This window comes from Rhinopithecus bieti, unplaced genomic scaffold (assembly GCF_001698545.2).
Source record: "Rhinopithecus bieti isolate Rb0 unplaced genomic scaffold, ASM169854v2 scaffold_9712, whole genome shotgun sequence".
Lineage (NCBI taxonomy): Eukaryota > Metazoa > Chordata > Mammalia > Primates > Cercopithecidae > Rhinopithecus > Rhinopithecus bieti.
In genome coordinates, this window is record NW_016806339.1 from 1,228,634 (window position 1) to 1,250,919 (window position 22,286).

Below are 22,286 nucleotides of genomic sequence, written 5' to 3' on the forward strand. Positions count from 1 at the left end.
CCTTCACTCCCCTCCCCTTCTCTACCCTCCCCTCTCCTCTACCCTCCCCTCCTCTACCCTCCCCTCCCCCTTTCTCTCTCTCTCTGTCTTTTGTGCTCCTGCTCCCATTATGTGACACTGCCCTCCTTTGCCAGCCACCGTGAGCTATAGTTCCCTATAAGCTCCCTGAGCCCCTCACTAGAAGCAAATGCAGGCACCACACTTCCTGTATGCCTGCAGAACCATGAGCCAATTAAACCTCTTTTGAATATAAATTTTCCAGTCCAGGTATTCCTTTATAGGAATGTAAGAACAGACTAATACACTACACTCGTATTCAACTACAATTTTAACTTTTCTATAATAAAGCTCAATAGCCATACTTTTAACTAATTTAAGATTTCACATCTTAGTCTATAATGCAGAAAAAATAAATTCCTGTCCCTACAAATGAACCTATAATATATTTTCCAACCTTTACATATTTCCCTGCAATCTGTTTATATATTCATTATTGGCAATCAAATGCAGCCTTCCTTTTCAGTTGATACTTTATATGTCCATAATATAGACAGTTCATATTTATTCTAAATATAGTTACATCTGAAATAGTAGTGGTATTTTTAAATAATCTGCATCAAAAGTGTACATTAAATTTCTAAGTTTAATTACTGAAAAATAGGTATTATTTGTATATAATAAACATAACAAATAGGCTGGCAAAAGTATTGAGACAGAACACATGATATTTAATAATTGATTATAGATTTCTCAAATTTACTATTACTTAATTTCTACTTAAAAGTTTTAAAGAAAATTAACTTATGATATTAAGCATTTCCTATTTATTATTCCAGCATCACTGAATGGACTGGGGAGGAATGTGGTAAAAGTAAAACATGCTGCAGTAATTCCCTGTACATTACTTACTACATTGAGAGTAGTCACACTTTGACACATCTGACTTCTTTGATGAGGTCAAGGGCTCAGATATTCCGTCCCAGTCCGCCCCATCATTTTTGAGAAACGAGCATGTTGAAGACAGGCTGGAGAGCTCTTACAGACACTGCAGTCTCTCGTCTTAATCCTGTTGGAACATTTACAACATTCTGGGATTTCTCCTTTGAATGTCAAGATTAAGAACGTAATCCTTTAAAATTTGGCTCAGACGCAAACAAAAATGATCTTAATTTTTTTTTTTTTTTTTACTTTTAAGAGTATGGCAAAAAAGATGCTCTCTATTACCTGTAAGTCTCAAGGAAGACATGATTTTGAAAACAAAATAATTTAAGTGGTGTGTGATAAAGACAGAAAAGCATGATGTTAAATAAAATCTGTTTCTTAAAATTGATAATAATTATAGTTCATACCTATATTTTGAAAAAGGTATCACAAGAGTAATAATACTTTCTCAATAACAATAATTTATTCTTATTATGATGTTTTATTGAAAACTAAAGTAAAATCAATTTTTTTCTTTAAAACAATTTTATTTCAATAACTTTTGGGATACAAGTGGTTTTGTGATGTGGATGAATTAAATAGTGGTGAATTTTCAGATTTTAGTGAACCTGTCCTCTGAGTAGTGTACATTGTACCTAATGTGTAGTTTTTTTATCCTTAGCTCCTCTCACCCTCCCTCTTCTGAGTTTCCTAAGTCCATTATATCAGTCTGTAAGCCTTTGCAAACTCATAGCTTAGTTCCTACTTGTAAGTGAAAACATACAGGTTTTGGTTTTTCACTTCCGTGTTACTTCACTTAGAATAACGTCCTCCAGCTCCATCCAAGTTGCTGCAAAAGACATTATTTCATTCTTGTAAACCCAACTTCTGATAATGTCATGATTTGTTGTGACTTTCTTGCTTTTTAAAAGCTCTTTCTCGTCAGTATTTCCAACTGTCCTGACATCCAAACTTTCAGCTCATTTTAATTGCATCTAAAATTTGGTAAGTATCTGAATTATATTAAGTATAGTTGGACAAAACTTTGTTTTACTATATTTCACTATATATCTCAGAATAAAATCCACATTTTCTGTTGGGGAGAAAACAATGTAATCTACAGATTTTTTATATGCATGTTTAGTATATGGTTCTCACCTTACACTAATCTTAAGGTTGTTGTATCCCAATGAATTTTGACTATATTGATTTGTTAGAATAGGAAATAAGCTGTAAGATTGGACATTGTCTAGAAAGTGTGTGGATTCACTTAGGACTTGTATCTATAGTCTATGCTTTACAAAGGCAGTCCAGTACATTTTATCTCATACTTGGTGCCTGTTTTCCCAGCTTCTGTAAGTGTACTTTCAGTTAGAAAATTTTTTAAAAGGCCAGGCACGGTAACTCATGCCTGGAATCCCAGCACTTTGGGAGGCTGAGGTGGGCGGATCACGAGATCAGGAGTTCCAGACCAGCCAGGTCAAGACCAGCCTGGCCAACATGGTGAAACCCCATCTCTACTAAAATTACAAAACTTAGCCAGTCATCGTGGCGCGTGCCTGTAATCCCAGCTATTCAGGAGGCTGAGGCAGGAGAATTGCTTGCACCCAGGAGGCAGAGGTTGCAGTGAGCCAAGATAGTGCCACTGCACTCCAGCATGGGTGACAGAGTGATACTCCATCTTAGAAAAAAAAAAAAAAAAAAAAAAAAGAAATTAAAAAAAAAGTCTTCTTAAAGAAGTTTGTATTAAATCTAAGAATTTTCTTATTAGGCTATCTGACTTTTGACTTTCTTAAAAAATAATTTGGGGAACAGAAAAAAATGAACGTTAGTAACTTTCTTGAGATAAGCTCACATGATCTCAGCTATCTTGGTCAAAAATCATATAAAGGAACCAAAACTAATAATGTTGCAATATTGAAAGAGACAGAAATATGAGTCATTGTAGAGGCATCTCATTAGGACTTTTGGCAAAGTTGTAAGCAAATAAATTTAAGGGCCACATTAAGAAGATGTTATGTAATGTTTCTAAATCTATCATATTTCCATTTATAAAATGTCATATAAGAATGATCAAAATGTTCATATAATATATGGTTACTCATAATTAATTGAATAGAAAAAGTAAGAAGTATAAAATACAGTCTACTTTAGAAATAAATGCCTAACAGTTTCACTGATATGTTATTTCCTTATTCATATTAAATGTTAGAAAGTCTGCTTACTATTTAGAAAACATAACCAAATAAAATTTGAAAGGAATTCTTTTCTCTAAAAACTATAAACTATTAATGGATATTTTAAATACCAGAAATTCCATTTAGAGTTTTTCTTCTTTATTCCAAAGCACTGCATGTTTTGCATACATTATGTATTAGTCTGTTCTCACCCTGCTAATAAAGACACACCCAGGACTGGGTAGGTTATAAAGAAAAAGAGGTTTAATGGACTCACATTTCCACAGGGCTGGGGAGGACTCACAATCCATGGCAGAAGGTGAAAGACATGTCTTACATGGCGGCAGACAAGAGAGAATGAAAGCCAAGCAAAAGGGGAAACCCCTTATAAAACCATCACATCTCATGAGACTTATTCACTACCACAAGAACAGTATGGGGAAAATTGCCCCCATGATTCAATTGTCTCCCATTGGCCCCTCCCACAACACATGGGAATTATGGGAGCTACAATTCAAGATGAGATTTGGGTTGGGACACAGCCAAACCGTATCACATTATAATATTTAGCTTGGTACTATTGCTGAGACTTGTGGCAAGTTTACTCTTCATTTTGTAGCTTTTTCTGATTCCACCTCTACAAACAAACTGTGCTATAGATGTCTCTATAGGGCATGAATAAATGCAATATGAAAAGAATTACACTTTTTTTCTAAAGAATAATCTTATTGTAATTATCAATAGGTAATCATTGATTTTATAGTAAATCTCTGTAGTTCCTAATACATCGAATGATTAAATGTTAGGGATTTTAATAATACCTTGTCAACTCACTAATGACTTTTTACACTGATTTATTTTTTGTTCTGTAATCACAGGTACAAATACAATGGCTGTTATCATTTTTTGGGCAATCAAGAAATTCTGATATTTTTATCATATGAATTATACATACTATTATTTTTAAAAATCAATTTGATTAATCAAGGTTGACCCAAGGAATGGATATGCTAATTAAAAAAAAAAAAACTTTCTAAACAAGATAAAGAATATCTATAGATTTGTTGGGGGAAAGAAGCAACATCAGGTGACATTTTACAACTCAAATATTTTATTAGCATTTTAAAAAGTAGTAGAAGAGCCTCATCTAGTTATATTTAAATATTTCCAACTAATTTTAAGATTTAAAGAAGGCACTAAAAGGGATTTAATAGCTAAGTTAAATATGTTGAAGGACCCTGCTTTTATCTTATTACAGGAAGGTATTAGGTGGTAACAGGCAGTCAGAAGGTTAATTATGTGAAGTAGAAGAGAGGTTGCAGCACTTCTTACTGAGTGTTTATGCTTATCACTGCTATTTTATTTGTATTATATTCTTTCCCTCATCATTTTGTATTCCTTTTTCTTCCATTGGATTCCATATTATCTTCTATTTCTAGTTTGCTCATTTTGATTTATCTGCAGAATTGTACATTGCATGAATCCACCCAAATGTGTTGATCGAGACTTCTGGTAATGGACATTCGGGCTGTTTCTAAAGCTGCAGTTAACATTGGTGAACATGTCTCAATGTGCTCATGCATGAGAGCTTTCCTAAGGTCTATGTAAGAGAAGAATTAATGTGCCGTAGGGAGTGATTATCTGGAACTTCACTAGCTATTGCAAAATTTCTTCCTAATGCAATTCTATAAACCTGTACTCTCAAAAAAGAAAAAAAAGGATATGAAAATTTCTATTTATCCACATCTTAAACATATACTTAGTATTACCTGCTGTTGGACTTCTTTGGAATCTGATGCTTGTCAAATAGTATTTAAATGCAGCTCCAGTCAATCTTTCTTGATTACTAGAGATATTGAGCAACTTTTCATGTGTTTACCAGCCACTTGGATAACTTTTCACATCTGCTGCTATTCTGTCTATTCTGAAAAGGTGGTGTATATATATCCCAGTATTCTAAATCTCTTTTACACTGTGTGGCATTATTTTTTTAACTTGGTTTATGGAGTCTTGTGTTGCATTGATGTTTCTAATGTTAACGAGATCAAATTCAATAAATATATATTCTTTGTAGTTTTCACTTTTAGTGTCTTGTTTGGCAGAAGAAAAGATCCTCACTCTTGAGGTGATAATGTTTTTCTATGTGATCTTCTAAATGTTTTACATTTCTGTCTTTAAATGTTAAATGTTTAAGACATCTGAAATTTATTTTGTGCATTCTGTGAAGTAAATTTCCACTCTTCCCGCATCCAATGATCCCAGGTTCATTTATTGACTGGAGTCAATAGACCACTGTTTTCCACAGACACAACATTTATAAATTAATTATCCACATATATGTGGACCTATTTTGTAACTTCTTATCCTATTGCATTTGGTTGTTTTGTCTAACGTTGTGCAATCTGCAATACCAACCTCTTAACCACTCTGGCTTTAAAATAAATTTTGACATCAGGTATGGAAATCTCTTCCTATCACCAAATCTATTCTTCTTAAAACTTATCTTGCCAACTTTTGGACTTGTAATATTCCAAACACATTTTGGGATTGACTGACTAAATTACTTGAAAATTACAGCTAGGATGTTTGATTGCTTTAAAAGGAAGAAGAAGAAGAAAGAAAGAAGAAAAGAAAGAAGAAAGAAGAAAGAAGAAGAAGGCTGGTCATGATTCTTGCCTAAAATCCCAGCCCTTTGGGAGCCAAAGCGGGAAAATAGCTTGATAGCTGAGGCTCACAGTTTAAGACCAGCCTGCGCAGCATATTAAGACCTAGTCTCTGGAAACAAAAAAAAGAGAAATTAGCCAGGCATAGTGACATGTGCCTGTAGCCCTGGCTACTTGGAAGGCTGAAGTGGGAGGATCACAGGAGCCCAGGAGTTTGAGGTTACAATGAGCTATTATTGCACCACTGCACTCCAGTCTGGCTGCAGAGTGACATGCTGTCNGCAATACCAACCTCTTAACCACTCTGGCTTTAAAATAAATTTTGACATCAGGTATGGAAATCTCTTCCTATCACCAAATCTATTCTTCTTAAAACTTATCTTGCCAACTTTTGGACTTGTAATATTCCAAACACATTTTGGGATTGACTGACTAAATTACTTGAAAATTACAGCTAGGATGTTTGATTGCTTTAAAAAGGAAGAAGAAGAAGAAAGAAGAAAGAAGAAGAAGGCTGGTCATGATTCTTGCCTAAAATCCCAGCCCTTTGGGAGCCAAAGCGGGAAAATAGCTTGATAGCTGAGGCTCACAGTTTAAGACCAGCCTGCGCAGCATATTAAGACCTAGTCTCTGGAAACAAAAAAAAGAGAAATTAGCCAGGCATAGTGACATGTGCCTGTAGCCCTGGCTACTTGGAAGGCTGAAGTGGGAGGATCACAGGAGCCCAGGAGTTTGAGGTTACAATGAGCTATTATTGCACCACTGCACTCCAGTCTGGCTGCAGAGTGACATGCTGTCTCTAAAAAAAAAAAAAAAAAAAAAAAAACAAAAGAGAGAGAGAGAGAGAGAATTGGTTTTATGTACTTTGAGTCTGGCAGATGTTTAAAGCTGCCTTGGTTATGGGATCTTTTGAAAGTTCCACATAAGCATCCTTGCTGAGTCCCTCTCAGTGCAACCACCATGACATGGATGTTACATTAATTCCTTCCACTTTCTGAAGATGGGCATAGTCCCTAATTGTCCAGGGTGGCACAGATTCTTACTGTTAGATCACACCAACTGACCCTTGTTAGATAGAAGTAAAAACAGCTATAGGCTAGTTTTTTTCTCCACATGGCCCACATCTAATCCTCAGAAAGTATGCCTGTCTCCTTTAACCTAGTAAATTCTGGGATCAGAATTCTGATCCTAAATCAGCCACCTCATTTTAATTCCTCCTTCAAAACAGCTTGTTATATCTCCTCTTTGATTCTCTAGATTTCTATTCAAGAGTCAGTCAGTGGACCTTGTGTCTTCTAAATTTCAGAGTCATATATCAAATTCTCCAAGTAGCAATACTTGAAAGCATTGCTGAAGGCCTTCTTTTCAGTCATCTTGTCATATAAAATGTGCTTTCCTTATCGATTCCATTGTAGAAGGTGGGTGAAATACACCTATGCTATCAACTCTCACAAAAGCAAGCTCTTAACAAGTATCTACCTCCCATAATTCCCTTTCCATCCTATCTCATAAACATGAAGTGGTGAGAAATATTAAGAAAGAGGAGCTAAACATTTGCAACATTTCCTTTGAAAATTTTCAATTGATTTGTCTACTACTGTCTTCAGTATTTGATATCTATCATCTCCGTTAACTCATTCTGTTTCTAATTTAACATCCTTTTGGAAAATACTTTCATATTTTTGTACATTTTTTTTTTTTTTTTTGAGATGGAGTTTCACTCTTGTTGCCCAGGCCGGAGTGCAATGGCACGATCTCAGCTCATTGCAACCTCTGCCTCCTGGGCTCAAGCAATTCTTTTACCTTAGCCTCCCGAGTTGCTGGGATTACAGGCAGGCACCACCACACCCAGCTATTTTTGTATTTTTAGTAGAGATGGAGTTTCTCCACATTGGTCAGGCTGGTCTTGAACTCCTGACCTCAGGTGATCTGCTAGCCTTGGCCTCCCAAAGTGCTGGGATTACAGGCATGAGCCACCGTGCCCAGCCCGATTTTTTAATATCCATAATAACATCAGATTTATGTGTGTATGTATGTACATATACGTCTATATAACATTTCCAATCATTACAATTTCTCTTTTTTTTTCTTTTTGCCTTTTTGTATTGAAGATCTCATAGGATGTACTGAAGCAGTGATAATGAGCATTCTTGCCCAGTCTCAAATTTTAAAGTTTTCCAGTGTTTTATCCCTAAATATAGGATTGCATGAGGATTACAAAATCCCCTTTTATTCTACGTGTGCAAAGATTTGTTTGACATGAATAAGAATTGTTTCATCATCTGTTGATATGATCATGATTTTCCCTTCTTTAACTGTTGGTGCATTATACCAATAGATAGTCGGTGTAATAATGCTGCATGCCAGATCTCCCTGTAGGTTTTACAACTTCATAAAATAATGGCTATAATAATACTAGCTATGTTGAGATGCTGAAAAAGTGCAATTTGGCTGTTTCATTTGGCATATGGGGAGTTTGAGAAATAAGAATAAAGTGTAGCTTTCTTAGAATTGGTTTGTTTGAATAAACTGTATGGAAACTTTGTAAGTATAAAGATATATACACCAATTTAGATGAGAAAGCTTCAACACCAGTGGTATATTTTAAATAGTACCACTGCCTTACACTAATGTCTTATTTATGTTTTAGGAAAGTAGAAAAAGGAAGTTTCCTTCTAGATTTTCTCTTAGAATATTTCTGTATGAAACAAATGCATTTTTAAATGTGTTTCTTTTTTTATACTAACAGGCCACAAAAGGAATTTAAATAAAGCAAGAAATAAAATAATATGTTTTGATAAAGAATGGTATCAGAAAAGGTTAATATGTTATATCCTGGATGCAGAATTAATTAGCACAATCTAATACATATTAAGAGCATTGGCAACATAAACTTGATGAGTATGCCAGAGCTGATCCTTCAGACATTACTATGTCAGAACAGACATAATTCATTCCACGACACTCTAAGAGCTTCAAAAACAGCCTGGCTTTCAAACTTCAGACTACATAAAGGCAAGGAAAATAACTGTCTCACTAGAATGGAATATATATGCTACATAATATTTGCATGTCACTTAATCTCAAGGATATTTTAGAGATACAAATATTTTGATGAGGTCTTAACCTACATTGGGAAATTTAAAACTGGCCTTATACCTACACAAACACTGCCAGGACTTGTTGGAGGACTTTACATCCTTTCTGGTTTAAAGTCATTTGAATTTTGCTTCTGGGACACATGGAGATAAATTGAAGCAATTTTCCACGGAAAAAGTGACATAGTGAAGTTGATTCAAAAAATAATAAAAGGAAGGAAGGATTAAGTTCTGGATTTAAAAAGCTATTAATAAATTACATTCCTCATTGAATTTAAGGCAGTTATAGATGCCACCCCCCCATGAGATACAATAGGGCCCATATCAGATAGTCAGAAACTGACCTTTGCATGCTGTGATGACAGAGTTAGCATTACCAGAGGAGTAATAAAGCTAGGCCCATGTCTTGAGGGTCCCAAGTCATAATCCACACCTTTGTTTCTAAACATATCTAAATTACCTGTGCATCTTTTAACAAGTATGCATATCTCAGACATAGAGAATCAGGTTCTTCATGTACGTTATACATCATTTCTTTAATTTGTGAGAGAAGATACTATAGAGGTAGAAATTAAGGCTCTAGGAGACTCAAAGCTATATCCATTGCCCAAGTTCTAAGCTGACCAGGTAGCAAAACCAGCTCTGTGATCTCAGTTATTGTTTCTTTTTATTTACTCTTAATCTCTGGTTGTTTCTCCCCTGGCACTTTGCTAATCTCTAAACAACACTATGTCATCCCCCAAATTAGTATGGTACCATGCGAAAGAACTACTTTCAGGCAAATGCAAAGGTCGTATTCATGATTATAGAACAGAGATAAGTAAATCAAAATAAGGCAACAAGACCAAAAAAAAGAAAAAAAGGCTTTTTGAAGGCAACATGTTACAAAAGGGTGCACATAATAAATATAATCCCATCACTTTTATCTACATCTGTCTCTGTTTGTAAAAAAAAGGGTGAGGTCCAGACAATCATGTAATTTCCTTTTTGCAGGCTCCCTTTCAAAGTCTTTTTCAGCAGAGCCTTAATAAGTACTTTGTAGATGAGAAGGACATGGTTGATTATATACTAGAGTAGGGGGAGAAGAAGAAAGGACACTAACATTTCCTCCTAATTCCTATTAATTTTCCTGGTACAAATGATGAGCAAAGTATCAGTGGGTATGAATCTCATATGCAGGATGGTAAGGCTAGGTCTATCAAATAAAGAAAGCTTTTTTTTTTTTTTTTTTAGACGGAGTCTCCCTCTGTAGCCCAGGGGAAAGTGCAGTGGTGTGATCTTGGCTCACTGCAACCTCCGCTTCCCCGAGTTCAAACAATTCTCCTGCCTCAGCCTCCTGAGTAGCTGAGAATACAAGCATGTGCCACCATGCCTGGCTATTTTTTGTATTTTTAGTAGAGACAGGGTTTCACCATGTTAGCCAAGTTGATCTCAAACTCCTGACCTCAGGTTATCCACCCTCCTTGGCCTCCCTGAGTGCTGGGAGTGAGCCACTGTGTCTGGCCAATACATGAAACTTTTAACCAAATGTCTTTGCATGATGTGGAGGGGACTAAAACACATTTTCCTTTCCAGCCACACCCAAATATAGTTTGTACTCGTTGTAATTAACATCACTTTTGAAGGCCAGGATCTAAGTATATAATAATGTTATATCTTCATCCATTCAACTGAACACTTGTTGCGCTAGGTCCTCAGAAAACAGTAATGTGCTAAATGAACAAATTGTTCTCCTATTTTGCGATCTAGTGTGTTTATGTGGTGGGGATGTGAGATAGAAGGAGATAGAATAAACATGTAAGTAAGAAGATATAATGGGATGATTTCAGATAGGAGGCGTGGTATGGTTGAATGTGACGGGGGTTTTGGGGCAGCAGAGTACAGCTAATTTAGAACAGATAGTGTGGTGACACTGTGTGAGGATCTGAAAGGCACAACAACCATGTGAATCTTGGGGAAGAAGAGCATGGATAGTAGGAAGAGCAAGTACAAAAGGCCTGGGGTGATGAGCTTGCTGTGTTTGAAAAATAGCTAGAAAAGCAGTTTGGCTGGAATGTACAAAGCCCAGGAAAGAATATAACAGACAAAATTAGGAGTATGCACTGTTGAGATACTGGAAATATTTGTAAGGCATGGCAAGAAATTTAGGTTTCATCCTCAGAGAGATGGATTGGAGGATTTTAAGTGAAGAATTCATGCATATCTTGAAAAGGATTATGATTTACATATTTAACTAAAATAAATACTGTTTGGTTTTATAAATTTGTGTATGCAAACAGTGAAATAATCATGCCATGTAATGATTATACATCATTGCTTAGTATTCAGTCCTGATCTGTGGTTGGACAGAGGCTAGAGGAACTACTATTATATTTGGCATAGATGCTTCTTCATATATTATCATATTCAGTGGACTTAGGTAGATGCCTTAGCCTTGTTCAGAAGTCTTTTATTTAGTCACTAAACTGCTCATGACCTGCTATGAGTTATTATCCCTTTAATTGTTCTGTTTTACTTGAAATTAAGAGGTTTATGTTAGACTAAGTAATGATGAGTCAACTGAACTAATAGTATAGCAGATGGATTCTTCAGTTCTTTGTAATGATTGACACATTATAATCTCTACTTGGTCTAAGATATCATCATAACTTAGAAGATATTAGATATCAGTGGGTTGAGTATACTGAAATCTATTTTGTTTATTTATGTGTGCTATAAATCAATGGCTCTAACATTCAAATAAGATCTTTTTGCTTGTCTGCTCAGATGCTTTCAATGATGTAGTGCTACATAACAAATCTAATCCCTTAAGCACAGTACTCAAGTCCTTCTACCCCGAAAAACTATGCCCTTTTATACCTGTTTGCATTTACACATACTTATTTCACTTGCTTTGATTGTTCATCTCACACTCTCCATCTACTATAATATTTACGCCTCAGGATCTAGGCCACATATCAGCTTCTCTGTTAATTTTTTCCTGATTCTCTCAAGTAGATTTAGCTGGGACATGTGTTTTACTCCCATAATATTCTGTGAAAGCTCCAACTTCAGAATTTATTATATTGCCTCATAATTACCTGTTTTTCTTCCATATTCCACAGTAAGGAATGACCTCTACACAGCTGCTATATTTCGTTCATTTCTAAATGTTTTGCTAGCGTTACACTCACCCATTGATTTCATTGAGTTCTTAGAACCCATTACAGGAACTCTATGAACTCAGTGAATGAGTGAATTAATGGGTTAATGTGTCAGCCATCATTCCACTCTTATATTTGACACATTCCCATAATGTGATGTGAGTAATGTGACTGAGATAACACAACTCTGTGAAACGGTCTCGGACTTCAGGCCTTCATATCTTCATACGTGGTGTTCCCCACTCTTAAAGTTGCCCCCTTCCACCAACAACTCTACAAGATCTTACACATCTTCAAATTTCTAAAATGGTCACTCTTCCATGAAGCTTTTATTGGTACCTAGTTCAAGAGCCTGCTTCTTTCCTCTGTATTTATTCTCACATTGTCAATGCCTCCTTTTTTCAAAAAAAAAAAAAAAAACAAAACAAAAATTATCTCTTTCTACATTGTGTTTGCTTATATTAAAGCATAATTATTCATGCATGAGTCTTTACACATCTATACAATTACAGGCTCTTTAAGTGAGACGTATATGATCTTCTTTGTACCACTCTCCTCTAGATATATGCATGACTGCATATCTCAGGGTGATGTAACTGCTGTGCTCAGTAGAATGACTGATATAATTATACTTTTTTTCCTGTATGCATTTAAAAAATATTTAACGTATTATTTCTGCCAAATATGATAAAACCCAGAAAAGCCCTTCATTGAATTGGGCATTTTTATTTGCCCAAATGATTGACTTAGGGTTTCAATCAGTTATATTTCTCTCTTAGAGGTGTGCTAGTGTGCATCCATGTGAGGGTTGTAGATCACTCCAACACTGTCTTCCAAAGAAAATTAACTTCATTACATGTCCAAGCTTAGAAAAGCAGAGATAGTAAACATAACTTATAGCTTTGATACTGGTTTAGTATAAGAGTAGTTATTTATATGAGCTAATATAAAAGTAATAGCAACTATCATTCTCACTGTCTTCAGAATAACCAGAAAAACATATATCCTATTATTTGTATCTACCATTAATTAGAGAATTTCCTTAACACTGCAGGAAAAGCTCTTTCTCAATGCTGTATTCCTGAGTCTTTTTTGAAAACAACAAAAGGAATAAACCTAAATGAAATGTGAGGGATCTATGCCTGGGAGAATGATGGGAATATGATCTACCACAATCAGAGCAACCACTCTGCAGATGAACTATGGTGGGTGGGATAAATGCAATGAATTGAGCTCTCCCTGCTGACTTACCCCATTATTTTATCACTAATGAATTGATTTGTCAAACATCAAAAGCAAAGAGAATAGAACTAAAATTTGCCTGCATTTATTAAAACCTTCAACTCTTTTCTGTAATTCCAAATCATCATTATGATAGGGTGAGCTTGCCAAATATATGTTCAACGTTATTCAGTTTATGAAAGGCTGCCCCCTCTCCTGCAAAAAAAGCACACCACGTTTCAACCAAAGACTTTTTTTTCCTAATTAAACACTGATTTTTCTTTCATATGGATACAAAATAAATAAGCCTGTTTGTAAATAACAGACAGACATGTACACAGTAAGCATGATAGAATGACAAAAATATAGCTGTACAGAGACTATGGGTTTTTGATTTTGGGGAGAATAACAGCCTCACAGTGAGTTAATACTAAGCATTCTCTCTATATATTTTTTCTCCACCAGAGAGTTTAAAAAAAGAATCTATTAAAGACTATTCTACCTGTGAATGAGCTTTGAATTACCTTTGCTTCTGTCAAAGACCATTTATCAACCTGACAGTGTAAGTCTCTAAAAGCAAATAAGGGCAAGAAGGGGCCCTGCACTATTGCCTTGGCAGAATTAAGCTTTTTTCCACAAGGGAAAGGCATCCTAGAGAAAGCTGTAGTATTTTATACAAACGCAGCTAAACCCTGCATAATGTCTCTTTTGGATGGCCCTGTATATATTGTGTTTGACATAACTCTGAATGCCACTACTTTGTGTTTGATATAACTGTGAATGCCACTACTTTGCAGTGCTGCATTAACAAACACCTATATTTGTTCATCTTCATGAATCTAACATACTAAGTTGTAGAATATAAAAGTCCGGGACAAAAACATTAATAAAACTTCCTCTATTCTCTACAAAGTGACTTCTGATACTGTATTCTTTTGATTGTTTTTATGAAAGTTGTTAATAATCTTTGCAGAGTAACCTAAATATATAAAACAATTCTATATTTGGGAAGAAATATTTCTATAGGCCATAGTAATTTTAAAAAAATCTGATTAGGCCTAAGCAATTCTAAGTTTAATACAGCAATCATTTTGTTAACACAACTTATATATTTAGACAATGGTTTGCTTGAGCAAATGTCTGCACATCAACATTCAGCATCTAGACACAAATGTCTGTGTTTTATTAGTCAGTGTCCTTGAGACCATATCTATGCAACTTGAGCAACTCCCTTTTACTAATGGAGCAGAACATTCTAGAGAGAATTCTATTAAACAAAAAGTCATTCTTATTATTGGATCTTGCTGGATCAGTGATGCTAAAAACATTACCCAGCCAAGTCTGAAAAGTATTCATTGTCAGATGTCCGTCTAAATAATTATGCCCATTTTGTTTCAGTGAAATAACTCCAAAATTACACTGTTGAATGAGCCGGTGTATTGGTCAATCGATAAATCCTACTACAGGTAAGTAAAGTGAACATTTGAGAATATCTAAGGTGGAAATTGATGGTAGATATGAAGGATTTATTCTCATACATACATGCACATCTCATATTTTTCTAGAATTCACTTTGTATCTATTCGGCATTCAATGGAAAGGAAAATTCACTTTAGGCACGGAATACCTTTACTTTTTAAAATTAAGTGTGAGTAGATCAGTCATTCACAGATTGAATACAAGACCAGTTACCTTCTCAGTTAATCTAAAGATCTCAATAATGCAATCAAAGTATTTGGGCTGTGAAAGATTGTTGCACAATATTTCAGCTTTTAAAAGGGTCAAACTTCAGAAATTCAACTTATAGCTGATCTGTTGAGAGAACCAACAAATGAATCAATTGAAGAAAATTTGAGATTCATATATATATAAAATATATATTAGAATACAGCCAAGAAGTAGCTAATACTATCTTACAGATTCATACTTAAAATTAACATAAGTACAACCATGACAAAAATGTTAAGGAAAAAATATGCCAGATGAACAGGTGGTCTAATAAGAAAAATTTCATCTTTCATTCATAGATAGGTTTCAACTTTTACAGAAAATTTGGTATAATTCCATCAAACTTTTATCATCATTTAATTCATAATCATTATGCAAAAACTGAATATTTTTCTAAAATAATTCTAGACATTAAAGTATCATTTTGGAGGAAATGTATTGCAATATTATTTTTACTTTCTTTAAGCATTTTTCATGATGTGTAAGATGATTCCCATTACTTCTCTCTGAGCTTTCTCTGCTAATTGTTTCATTTAAAAAAAATCCTTCAAATTGTCACTATCATAATTTAATTCATAATCATTATGCAAAAACTGAATATTTTTCTAAAATAATTCTAGACATTAAAGTATCATTTTGGAGGAAATGTATTGCAATATTATTTTACTTTCTTTAAGCATTTTCATGATGTGTAAGATGATTCCCATTACTTCTCTCTGAGCTTTCTCTGCTAATTGTTTCATTTAAAAAAAATCCTTCAAATTGTCACTGAGAAGGCCCCAAATTCCATGAGAAGAACAGGTGTTTTCAAAAAGGAATTTGAGGCATGAGGCACCAGGGAGACTTGCTTATTCCAGCAAAGCGAATGAAGTGGATGAGGTTTCGAACCCTGGTTTCACCAGAATAAGGCAGGTTACTCTATGCGTTAGTGTTTCTGAGTCAGAAGGGCCTTCTCTGCAACAGTTGGCATAGAGCTGCTGTATAGTTGCAGTAAACTCCCTTTTTAAAAACCTTCATTTATCCCTAAAAATAAAGGCACACAAAAGGAAACTATAATGTGTTTTAAAGGTATTTTTTAGTTTATCAGTTTAGCAGTTAGCTTAAACATAACATCAATTTCAATGTGTAAATACACACACACACACACACACATACACACACAGAGATATTAAGAAGTTATAGGTATTTAACAGAGTCATCTTTTCTGTTACCCTCAACATTTCTAGGACAAAGCCAAAAAAGAATCTGGAGCCATATTTTAAAACAAATGTTATTCTCTGAATTATAGGCCTTAAGTCTGTTCTAGAAATAGTCTCGTGGCCAGTGTAATTATGGCTTATATGAGTCACGGAGCCTACTCTAGGCACTGTTCGTCCTATTTATAATCTATCCCCGGAACAAAAATTCAGAAGCTAAGGAAACAATGATAAAGAACAATGTCAGGTGGAGTTCAATGGACACAGCCTCCTTTCTTATAACTCAGTCTCAAGGATCCCAGCAGACAGGTTAGGGAGACGTCCTGCTTCCTTGGAATCCCTCGATAGTTATGAGGGGACATTCAGGTAGGTCACTGCTTCATTTGAGGTGTGACCTTGCTGGGTTGTTATAGAGAATTGGATCCTACTGAAAAATTTGGCCATAGCAATTTACTCTACAGCAGAATAATGCACTTCACCAGAGAAGTGTCAGATTATTGAATTCTTTGTGCTGAAATGTGCTTTGTACAAGGGTGTATATATTGGAGTCTACAAGCCTAATACAGTTCCTACACATTCTGCCTGCCTTCAGTTTACGAGTCATCTTGCTGTGCAGGAATTTTTGTACAGCAACAATGTGTTAGCTGAATGCATTGGAGTTTTTTTCTATTTTCTTTCTTTTTTATTAAAGACTTTATTTTTTAGATCAGTTTTAGGTTCACTGCAAAATTGAGAGGAAGGTACAGAGATTTCCCATCTACTCCTTGCCTTCACACGTTATCTACTCCTGTATTATCTACTTTCTCATCAATTAGCAGAATCAGAGGAAATAAAGATCAAAATGATGAGAATTATTGCTTTAAAGGTTGCAAAAAAAATTAAGGTCCAATTTGCCTGTAAGAAAAAGCTAGAAATATGTTTGGAATGTCGTGTCTACATAGTGTCTCTTTCTATAATTTTATATGGACTGCATTAAACTATAAGCTCCTGGAGAGATGGAACTGTGCATATTAAAACTGCTGTGCACAATTAGGTCCTTAAATAGGAGATAACAAGTATTAAAAAGTATCTTTTGGTATGAGTGAAATCTGAAGCTTAAAATATTCTTTCAGAATACAAGGTATTCCACTGTTCTCATTGTTTCACTGTATATATTATTTATCTCTAGCAACTTCACAGCACTTGCCATTGACAATTTTCTATGATATCTTAGAATGAACTTTTTGAAATTCCCCATAGATCTAAAAGGAAGATGTTTGTTTGTTCTGTTGAATTTTTTACAAAAAGGGCTATGTACTCATAAATGAATGAACTAAGCTGGTAATATAATGGAAGCATAACAAACACTATTTTACTCCTTACTCATTTCACATATTTATATTTCTTCCTGGTTCCTTGATAACACTTCATTTTGTGAACTGGCTGCTATTTCTCTTTCTCCTTGTGTTCCACCTGCTAATACTTACTGACAGTATGCTAAGTACGATCACCTATTCAGCAGCCCAAAGAAATACCACTGACACGATCCACATTTTTCAGAGAAAGAAAATGAATCTCAAAAGTGTAAAGTCTTGCAGATCTCAGACTAAAATACTGTCCTTCTCATTCCAAGTAGGTGTTTTTTTATCTCAGTGATGAAATTTTCCTGATGTAGACATCGAGTGTCATACCATTCCAAATGAAATAAGAATCCTAGACATCCCTGGAACAGTGGTTCCCATACCTTGTTGTAGGTCCCAGTCACTACAGAGTTAGTAAAAAACAGAGAATCTTGGGCGCTGGCCCTAAATTCAAATTCTTCCTAACTTAGATGGACCTAAGGTATCTGTATTTTTAACATGCTTCACAGCTGAATCTGATGCATAGTACACTTGGAAAGCATGAATCTCCTCCAAGCCTTTTATTTTCTAGATGAAACAATTAAAACTTGTGCTTGTGACCATGAAAGGAATAAAGCCCAGGCCTCCTACTCCTCATGTCAATCCTTGTTCTACTCTATCAGGATCAGCAACTGGTTCTCAGGTACATCCAGTATCCCTGGGGATGGCTTAATTATTATTTCCTTTATCTTATTTTGTCTTTAGACAGTTTTCTTTAGGAAATTATGAACTAAATTAATGAATTTATGGGAGAGATATTTAAAAATGTTCACACACTCCTTCTTTGCCTACTATTTGGAGGTGGAGGGTTAAAGGAAATGGAGTAATTGAACCTTTATGAAATAATATTTAAAACGACAGTGGTACCCTCCACATGTGAAAGCATATTTTGGATATTAAGTATTGTGTCAATGGCATGACCAAAATATATTAAATCCTATTTAAAATCAAACATTATATCAAAGCACCTCAAAAGAGTAATACCAGAGTGAATTCCAAAGGGGGAGGAGCAGAGAACAGATTAATAGAGCTCATTAGAAGGCATCTGAGAGATGGGTAAGTTTGCGAACGTGGCTTTGGTCAGTGAGGTTAGCTAATAATAACACCTGAACTAAATTCTCACCTGAATTCTCATTTTGTTTGTATTAAGTATGAAGAGAAAAATTAGAAGTCTATGAATTTTCTGAACACTTCTTAGTGTTTGGACAGAAAAAAAAGACAGATTTTTTTGAAGGGGGGGTGACTTAACATATTTATCCTTATTATGTCATTATTACTGCATTATAAGACTCCTCGTACTATATAATATCAAGCTAGATTATCTCTAAGCTCTTCATTTAACATGAGAGAAACAGAGCCTCCTTTCTTTATAATATATGCATATATTATATCTTAAATCAGAGAGTGAATCTTAAGAGTGGAATAGCCTTGTCCCACATCGCATTGGCAATGTCACAGAGTCTCAAGTGGAGCCTTAGTTGAACTAGAGTCCAGTGAATGTTTACTAACTGAATGATGAGGCTGATGTGAAACAGGTTGCTGATCATTGGTTAGCGTGATAGCAGGAACACTTATATATGAGATACTAGCTTTCAGGGAACGTGTAAGGAAAACTGTGACACTACTAACGAGGTCTAACACTCAATTACCCAATATCATGTATCTCCAGATTTCACCTCCATTACCAATAGAACTCCACTTTTAGCAGTGAAATTGTATTGCACAATTAAAAGAATCCTGACATAAACTGATTTTTTTTTCCTGGTTCCAAAAGATTCCAGAGATGCAAGAAATTTCTGTTAATATTATGGTGAAGCTAGCGGGTAATAACACTGTCAATTCTACCTTGAAAGTACATTTTAATTTCCTAAGAGTTAAAAGCAGAATAATCTAAAGCACAAAACATAAAGTGAATTGCTTAGTCTCAGAGACAAGACGTTTAAGAGTTACTACTCAGTGCGTGCTGATTGACTTAATATTCCTTTGTTAAATGTCTCTTATATGCATGATTTTCTCTCTAATGCTACTTTTTTTTTTTTTTTTTTAAAGTTCTAACCAACAGACTGCATGTTACGTTTCCTTTCCGTTGCTGACTACATGCTTTGTAATTGGAGAAGCATTAATTTTACCCGGAATGTGATCTCTTAGCAACAGGTAAGTGGAGGGAAAAGAAAGTTGAAAATTGCATCCCTGACTTCAAACTACAAAGTGAAGACAATTTTCAGTAAAGTCCATTTAATTTAAAATCTCTTTTCTGCCTCTCAGACAGCCTCACCGCTAAGCACTGCTATTAAAGTGCTGCTCATTCCACCTCACCGAAGAATTGCTCTCCTGGATGTTACGATGACTCAGAGCTAAGTACACTAGACTGAAGCTGCCACACAGATCTTATATTTATTGCCAATATGCAGGTGAAAGGATGGGGATAAGTCAAATTTCTGGTGTTCTTGCATTGCCAGGGGAAAATAATGACCTATCAGGTTTACACAGCATCCCTCAGAGTGGTGTCTTAGCTCCTCACAAAAGCACCATAGGGGTGATAAAATATATTCAGATTTTTGAAAAGCAAAATTCTAATTTAAAACTCTTTAACTTCTTTATTGAAAATCTAAGCAAGTTAACTTGAGAACTTTAACCATTATTAATCTTAATTAGTGACCATGGAAGTTATTTACAATATATTAGATGAAGTAAGCTCTGAAATAATATATGAACTAAATTCCAGTTTTGCAAAATTATAGTGTGTGTGTTATGAATTGAATTGACTTGTGTCCCCAAAAAGAGAAGATAAAGTTCCAGTTCCAAGTATCTCATAATGTAATGCTATTCAGAAATAAGGACTTTGCTGAGGTAATTAGTTAAATTAAGACGAGGTCACACTGGAAGATGACGGGTACAATATGATTATTGCACTTACAAAAGGGAAGATAGAAACAGAGGGTGAACATCAAGTGAGAACAGAAACTGAGATTGAAGCAATACAGCTTCAAGCCAGGCAAGACCAAGGGTTGCTACCACCCCCAGAAGCTGAGAAGAGGCAAGGAAGGATTCTACTTTAAAGGCTCCGAAGGGATCATGGCCTTGCCAACATCTTGGTTTTGGGCTTCTAACATCCCAAACTGTGAAATAATAGACTTCCGTTGTTTTAAGACACCCTATTTATGGTACTTTATTACAAAAGCCTTAGGACATTTTGTTGCCACATACAAAGACACACACACCCTACAAACACAGAGAGAACTTCCTCCATGTATACACATAGAGCACAGTGACAATGCACAGACATGGGCCAACATTTTAAAGGTTCCTATATCTGGGTGATAGGAGTAAAGGTGACTTTTTTCTCCTGCATGGTGTTTCCAAATTTTTTGTATTAAACATATAATTCTGTTGCAATGAAGTAACAGAAAACAGTAAGTAAAACTTCATTTGATTTTCTTTGGTTAGCAATCTAAATTTTTAAAAATAACATTCTAGCTTCCTATTTTGAAAACAGTACTGATACGTATTATGTAGTTCAAAATATAATCTTGGGTCTTTTACCTGCTTTTCATTTTGGTGTACTGTAAACATTTAAATCTTCTTGCTTTCAACACTTTATACAACTTTGTGCCCGTCCACTATCAAGATTAAAAGTCATATAGTTTTCAGATCGAACTGGGTTGACTGTCTTCTCCAGTTACTACCATCTATTTATTTTGAGCAAGTTTCTAAGCTTCTCTCAGCTTCAGTTTCTTCATCTATAAAATGGAGACATTTATAAAAACCGACCCTCATTGAGATGCTGTAATACAGAGAAGAGATAACATCTAGAAATTGCTCATGTCAATGTCTAACACCAACCTGTTCATTCCATATTAGAGACCATTATACTCTATAGAATGAGGCAGACAATTTAAATACTGAATACATTAATTTGAATATCCATTCCCTTATTATAAAGGAGATAAGACCATTAATTAAAATCAATTATCCCTTGTTTTGAATGACAGCATTGCTACTTAATAAGTGCAATCTCTTTTATAAGTTACTTAACTTGGGGATAAGTTTTCTCAAATGTGAAATGAAGGAAAATAATACATTTCCCATTTGGATTGTTTTAGAATGATAATAATAATAATTATTATCATTATTTATTAAGTCCTAATGATCTGTCAGGCCCTGGATTTAAAAAGCACCCATGATAGCATGCTCAACCCTTGCAAAATTTTTTGTGAAATATTTTGTGGATTCAGTCCCTAAGAATTAAATATAGGAGAACCACACAAATCTCATAGAAAAATTTGTTGGCATTAAAAACAAGATGTATTATATACCTGCATGTATTAAAGTTATGTCATCTTCTGAATATCTGAATAAGCTTTTTGAAGGAAAGGGCATTCATATATTTTCTCTGCCATTACAGTAATCCACATTGTACATACACATGAATGAAGGAGTTACTGATTAAATAATAATAGATCTATCTGTGGGTATCTCAATTTTCAGTTACGTTTGAGGTTCAGAGGCTTGAAAAGACTTTCTTTTAAAACATCATTTTATACTTCATTCTCTCAATGTCTTCTCAGATACCCAATAAAGATTAATTTAGTAGATATACTATATTATACACACATGTAATAAACACACATATTCTCTCTTTCTGCAGATATACTAGCTATACTGCATGTCATATATTATATACATTATACACAGCCTCAAAATTTATGCTAAAACAGTAGCAACAGCAAAAAAAAAAAAAAAAAAAAAAAAAAAAAAAA

At 34.8% G+C, this 22,286-nt stretch overlaps 1 protein-coding gene across 8 annotated transcripts in view; it reads right to left on the reverse strand.

Moving 5' to 3' along the window:
- PCDH7 (protocadherin 7) overlaps positions 1 to 22,286 on the reverse strand; it is a 454,149-nt gene that overhangs the window by 67,255 nt on the left and 364,608 nt on the right. The gene's annotated exons all lie outside the window — the stretch shown is intronic.